The 7,188-nt window shown below is 40.5% G+C and overlaps 1 long non-coding RNA gene across 1 annotated transcript; it reads right to left on the reverse strand.

The window, feature by feature from the left end:
* Positions 1 to 5,013: 5,013 nt before the first annotated feature.
* Positions 5,014 to 6,266, reverse strand: LOC122551309 (uncharacterized). Its single transcript, XR_015757516.1, has 2 exons — positions 6,219 to 6,266; positions 5,014 to 5,340 (listed from the first exon to the last, which is right to left on the reverse strand). It is a non-coding gene; the product is annotated as an uncharacterized LOC122551309 (long non-coding RNA).
* Between the last annotated feature and the right edge of the window lie 922 nt (positions 6,267 to 7,188).

Below are 7,188 nucleotides of genomic sequence, written 5' to 3' on the forward strand. Positions count from 1 at the left end.
CTAAATTGCCTGTAGTGTTAGGTGAAGGGGTAAATGTAGGGGAATGGATCTGGGTGGGTTGCTCTTCGGCGGGTTGGTGTGGACTTATTGGGCCAAAGGGCTTGTTTCCACACTAAGTAATCTAATCTAATCTAATCTAAAGAGTTTTGGTGAATTTCTGCAGTGCATCATGCAAATGGTATTCACTGTTGCTACTCAGCAATCTCATAAAACAGTGCCTTGATACCTGGGGATCAGCCTAATGAACCTTCCCCGGACTGCCTTCAAGCTGCTATATCTTTTCATAAACAGGAGACAAAAGTTTTTCCCAGTTTTCCAGCTGTAGTTTACCTCATGGTTTACTTAGTTTTCACGAGGTATTCCTATTTTAAATCTCCATTCCTTTAAAAATAAAGGCCAACATTCCATTTGCCTTTTCTACTAAATTGAATGCCAGCATAGTGTATTATATACACTGAACTGCAAAATTCATCTGTGCTGTAGATTTCTGCAATCTTTCTTCATTTAAGTAAAATGCAGCTACTCTATTCTTCCTCCAACGTGCATAATCTTACATTTTCCTACATTATTTTCCAGCTGTCAGGTTTTGGTCACTCCGTTAAAATGTCTGTATCCCCCCAAACTCCTTGTGTCATTCTCACCACATGCCTTCCCATCTAATTTTTGTGCTTAATCTGACCTAATCATGAACCATCAATATCCTTGTTAGTCTTGAAGTGCTTAATGTTTAATTTTGAAGCAATGACGTATCTTAAGAACTGACACCTCCATGAAGTCCAAACTTGTGTACTGTGTGGTCCTTCTCTGACCTTGAATCCAATAGAAATATTATGCATTTTTCCATTTAAATGTGCTGATAAGGGTTATGACTGCAATGGTATGTTATATTTGTATCATTTCCATATCGCTTTAAGTCAGCTGTTCTTTGTATATTTGCATTCACTGTTGTAACACCTCACTGGGGTAACACACTGAAAATCAAGCCCCGCTACTCCCAGAGTTGTCACAAAAGTTAAAGATTTTAAAACACGCACAAAGTTCCCCAAATTACCTAATTTTCAGACCCAGGCTAATAGAAAGCATAGACCATGAAAGCAGGACCATGGACAAGAATTACTATTTAGTGCAAGTGTTTATACTCTAACCATAGGTACACAGATAAAAACCACCTATTTGTAGATATACTAATTAAAACTCTAATCCTGTTTGAAATAAACTTACCCATACACACATGCAGACACACACAGACATAGACAGGGGAAAAGAAAGCAACTTGGACAGAGGGAAACTGGAAAAGCAGTTCCGTCATCTTTGTTCACAAGATGTGTTACGTTAGTCCTTCCTGATCAAAACATCATGCCCTTGCCACCTAATGTTTTTCTTACTGAATAATTCACATTCTCCAAAAGTATTCTCAGCTTGGCTGCCTCTGCCTCAATTCCCTGAGCTTATTGGGATAAACGCCTCCATGCCCTATTCAAGCACATTTTGCCTCAAATATGAGCTTTGATTCTAATTCCAGAAAATGTATGACTGTACAATGTTGCATTCTAAGATGTTGTGAAACTTGAAAGGGTTCAGAAAAGATTTACAAGAATGTTGCCAAGGTTGGAGTATTTGAGCTATAGGGAGAGGCTGAACAGGCTGGGGTTGTTTTCCCTGGAGTATCAGAGGTTGAGCATCAGACCTTATAGAGGTTTACAAAGTTATGAGGGGCATGGATAGGGTAAATAGGCAAAGTCTTTTCTTTGGGGTCAGGGAGTCCAGAACTAGAGGGCATAGGTTTAGGGTGAGAGGGGAAAGATATAACAGAGACCTAAGGGACAGCTTTTTCAACACAGAGGGTGGTACGTGTATGGAATGATTTGCCAGAGGAAGTGGTGGAGGTTGGTACAACTGCAACATTTAAAAGGCATCTGGATGGGTATATGAATAGGAAGGGTTTGGAGGGATATGGGCCGGGTGCTGGCAGGTGGGACCAGATTGGGTTGGGATATCTGGTCGGCATGGATGGGTTGGACCATAGGGTCTGTTTCCATGCTGTACATCTCTATGACTCTATGACTTAATGGTTTACTTTCCACTGCTATTGCTCCATTTTCTTAAATTTTGCCTCGATTGTTCCTGTGTTCAGGTTAACCATATTGGTGGAGCATAGTGGGTGAAGGCAATATGTTACAAGTTCCTGATTTTCTCATTGTTGTGGCACAGTCAGCCCTTTTGTATGAAGATGAAACCAACAACTGGGGATGCTGGAGATCTGCAACAACAACAGAATTTGTTCGAGAAACTCAGCGGCACTAGCAACATCTGTGAGGAAAAAACAGAGTTAATGTTTTGGATCCGGTAACATACAACCGATGAAGAGTCATCAGAGTTGAAACATTAACTTTGCTTTCTCCCCTCAGATGCTGCAGGACCCTGCTGAGTTTCACCAGCAATTTCTGTTCTTGAATGAAAAGTCATGATGTCAATGACCAATTGTATGCGTGTCATCCCGTTACCCAGAGAACATCTTCCAAATGCTTCCCCAGTCTCCTGTGGGCAGTCAAGCGTCACTGGAAATGATTACCTTCAAAACCAAAGAATTAGTCCAGTGACACTTTAATTCTGATACTGTTAATAGTGTTGAAAAATATTTAATTTGTATGCAGCTCAACACAAGTGTTAGTGTAAGTAGTGTATTTTTATGATTCTTACTTCTGCCGAGCTGTCCTTGAGATGGGTGTATGCCCGCAACTTTGATTCTGCTGCTCCTCGGATGCTGTCTGTCATTTTTTTCGACTCTGACTCTCCAGCATCTGCAGTCCTCACTTTCTGCCTGGCCTTGGAACTCATTGAAATTGCCTTTATTGGGCCACTACCACAGGTTCCAGGCTGTTTTGTTTTCCATCTACTCATTTTGCATAGGTTTATTTTGTGGGTCAAGGGCATCGCAACACACAGTAATGCAGTGTTAACTGAAGTACACATTATGTTATGCAAACTAACCTGTCAGTTGAGAATGCCACTAATGGTGGAAAACCACAACGCCATAAACAAACATATAGATCTAGATACCATCTATCAACCCCTCAGAAAATGAACAGGAAATGACCTCACCAAAACCCCCAGGAACCCCATCCAGGACAAACATATAAATAGAAAACAGGAGACAACAGCTTCGTTTCACTTGGAGGTCGCCACTGATGATGTTACCTAGCCAGGTAATGAAATGTCTGGATATCAAACCTACAGATCGGCGAGCAAACCTACACCCTAAATGGTGGAAAATGATGACAATTTGTGTCTCACTGACAAAAGTTTGCTGTTATGTTATTATTAATTCTGAGGCTATGTGCATCGTTAGCAAGGACAAAATTTATTGTCCATTCCAAATTGCCCTACAGAAAGTGGTGGTGAATCACCTTCATGAACTATTGCAGTCTATCTGACGTAGATATGTTGACAAAGCTGTAAGGAAGGGGGTTCCAAGCTTTGACTCAGTGACAGTGAGGGAACAGCATTATAGCTCCAAGTTAGGATGATGTGTGAACTTGAAGGTAATTTGTAGGTGGTGACGTTGATATGCATTCACTGTGCTTGAGACGGTAAGTTGCACTTTGGATAGTGCCAACGCAGCATGGTGGCTCAGTGATTAACACTGCTGTCTCACAGCGTCAGGGAACTGGGTTCAATTTCAGTCTCGGGCAACTGTCTGTGTGGAGTTTGCACATTTTCCCTGTGACTTCGTGGGTTTGCTACGATTTCCTCCCACAGTCCGAAGATGTGCAAGTTAGATGAATTGACCGTGCTAAATTGCCCATGGTGTTCAGGTATGTGAAGGTTAGGTGCATTAAACAGGGGAAATGTAGAGAAATACAGTAGGGGAATGTGTCTGGGGGGCTTACTCTTCAAAGGGTTGGTGTGGATTTGTTGGGCCAAGTGGCCTGTTTCCAACTGTGGGGATTCTATGAAATTCTATGAAGGAGCTTTGGCAAAATGCTGCAATGCTTCTTTCACATTGTACCAACTGCTGTCTCTGGTATATGCCCTGGAGGAAGTCAAAATTGGAAGTGTGGGATCTAGTGCCAATCAAGTGGATCATTTTGAAATGCTTGGAATCAAACAGAAGTCAGGTATTTCACATCATTGTATTCAGCCATGACCAGACATTGCTGAAGGGCAAAATATATGACAATGGCTGCGAGCAGGAGCTAAAGTGATATTGTGTGGAAAAGGTACATTAATTTGGGAGTTAAGATTTTACCCAACAATTTGGACATAATTGCTGAATACCGTAATTTCAACTTGCCTGGAGGTAGTAGGCAGGATGGGTTTACCATTCAAGTGCTGATTTAATACAATGTAAAAATCTGTATATGTGCATTCCTGGCATTTCAATCCAGTGAATGTTCATCATCCAATTCTTAGTACAGAGTGGCAAGTTACAGAATGGCTGAGGGACCACAGCGAAGGTGCACAGGGTCTCAGAGATGGCACTGCAAGCACTAGTGTGAGAGGTATGGAGCAGAAAGATAGTTCTGTGCTTAGGAAAGATATCGCCTTACCCTCCTCACCTTCTCTTCTGCAACTAGTATCGTTCTACCTCGTGTGACTTAGTTGTATGTCATATTCAGTCCTGAGTACAGTGAGTGAAATGCCCACAAGTGAGGGCTCCCGTTCTATTCCTGACCCTTGTAAGGTGTCAAATGAAGTGGAATAGCACGACACTTAATATTTTTAGGTTCAACCTTCAGAGAATTTCTAGAATAAAAATTCCTAGTGTCAGTAAATCTTGATTAAGTGCCCTAGAATGTCTGAAAGAGATGCAAAGTGCTTGAAATTCTGAGTTTGATATTTTCATAAAACTCAGTGGGGACAATACCTTGCTGCTGTATATTATTTCATTTTCAATAATATAGTTTAAATAATTACTCCTTAATTATTGTCCTCCTAAGGTAATATTGTTAATAGATGGCTGGTGTAAAGAAACACAATCCAATAAAGGTTATTAGTTATGCTATTCACACATTTATTATGTTTGGGAATATTTTAATTTAGCAAAATCTAATTTTTAAGAAGTTAAAAATCTCTCATTCGCCTGAAAGATCCAATAGCTGAGCTGTAGCCTCCCCAGTCACTGTATCTCCTGTATTCACCGGGTCTCATGAAGTACTGTCGCCCTCTGTAGTTGGGATGTTCATAGAAGGTCCAGTAACCGTCCATCACATGGCAGGAGTGGATGTCACGGTAACGGAAACGATTGTAGACAGATGGACAGTCATCCATGAATTCCATCATCTGTCCTCCAAAATCAGGCCTCTCATAAATCCTCATTCTGTAGGAGCCTCCACGGTACTGGAATAGAAATGAAATGATATTACTGAGGAAACTACAAATCCATGTTGAGTACTTTTAGAAAAAGAAAAACCTTATGAAGAAATGAATACAGTGAGGCACAGTCGAAGACACCAACAATGAGAGCAAAGGTGATATAATTTATTAACGTTGATTCAACAGTTCGATTATAATTGAGGTTTCTTTACCAATAACTAGCTCCTACTTTGCACACATAATCAGTGAAGTGTCTATGAGAGTAGATGAGACTGATATTAGTTGGTGCACTGTTAGAGTGGTGCTGGAAAAGCACAGCAGATCAGGCAGCATCCGAGGAGCAGGAAAATCGACGTTTTGGGCAAAAGCCCTTCATCAGAATTCCTGATGAAGAGGTTTTGGCCGAAATGTCGACTTTCCTGCTCCTCGGATGCTGCCTGATCTGCTGTGCTTTTCTAGAACCACTCTAATCTTGACTCTGATCTCCAGTTTCTGCAGTACCCACCTCTGATTGGTTGGTGCACACAGACTGAAGTTTAGTAATATCAGTAAAAGTCTAAACTAACTTCCAGTCTAAACTACTGTGAGGAATCTGAGGACAGCTTTGTCTTTCCTGTAATGTCTTAATTATTTACAGTCAGTGAATGGAGTGTGTACAAATATATTTCTCAACAAAATGGTATCCCATGTAATTGGGTCTCTCATACAGCACCCACCAGTCACTCTCAACATGGATGGAGTTACAGCGGCTGAAGTAAGGAGACAGGTCGGCACAGTCACTGCTGCACTCATAGTGCCGCCCCTGGAAGTTCCTGTCCTTGTAAAAGATGATCTGAGAGGAAAATGTATTGGTCAGTTAATAATTTCACAAGTCGGACAATTTTTAATGATAAATAACATACATAAACTATGACTTATCCTTGCCTTTGCCATTTTGAACTCAGAGTTAGATTATCACCGAATGATTCACTGTTTCAACCAGTTTGGTATTTATACGCTGGGCAGTCTCCCTGGATTGTACTTCTGTCATTGTAATGAATTCAATGGTTTCAAATCAGCACAAAACCAGCAAAACAAATGCCATACATGCTCATTGTAAGGAAAGCTAATTAAGGCACTGAAATATCATTGTGTGATGAATGAAAGTCCATTGTGTTTCCAATACTGTACTTGCATTATCATTTTCAAATGGTTGGCATTACACATTCAACTAGGTATGTTTCCAAAAGTTCAGCATTCTGATTGAAATTGTCTCCAATACTGGTCAAGTAGCAAATGTACATTTCCAGAACCATTTGCTTTATTCCCAGTGTTTACACAGTGTGCTGCTTTATAATTGATTGTACATTTAGATTTCCAGATTGTGCTCTAAAGACCATGAAGATTTATCAGCATGTACATCTATTTAGTCGGGTTACTGTAGTATTGAATATTTGGTTTCATATTGTAATCAATGACATTCAGTTGCAGACAATCTAAATTTTCAATTAGCCAAGGTCACACAGAAATGTCAACATACAATTTCAGAACAGAGGTAGGCAACTTGACATTTCGAGCCTGCTCCAACACTCACAAAGCTCAGGGCTGACCTGACTGTGGCCTCAACTCTATCTCCCTGTCTACCCACAATCACTTTTGCCTGCCTTGCATGTGAAGAATCTATCTTTCTCTGACTTAAAAAAAAAATCAATAATCCATTGCTGTCTGAAATGACAATTACAAATATTCACAACCTTCTGAAAGCTGATGATTTTCCTCATCTCAATCTTAAATGCGAGATTCCGTAGCTTTACAGTGTACACTAGTTCTCACACAAGATGAAACAACCATTCAGTATCCAACCCATCAAGTCCCCTCAGGATTTTATATATT

This window comes from Chiloscyllium plagiosum, unplaced genomic scaffold, assembly GCF_037043375.1.
Source record: "Chiloscyllium plagiosum isolate Xiang-an unplaced genomic scaffold, Cpla_swu_hap1 HiC_scaffold_7, whole genome shotgun sequence".
In the NCBI taxonomy this organism is placed as follows: Eukaryota; Metazoa; Chordata; class Chondrichthyes; order Orectolobiformes; family Hemiscylliidae; genus Chiloscyllium; species Chiloscyllium plagiosum.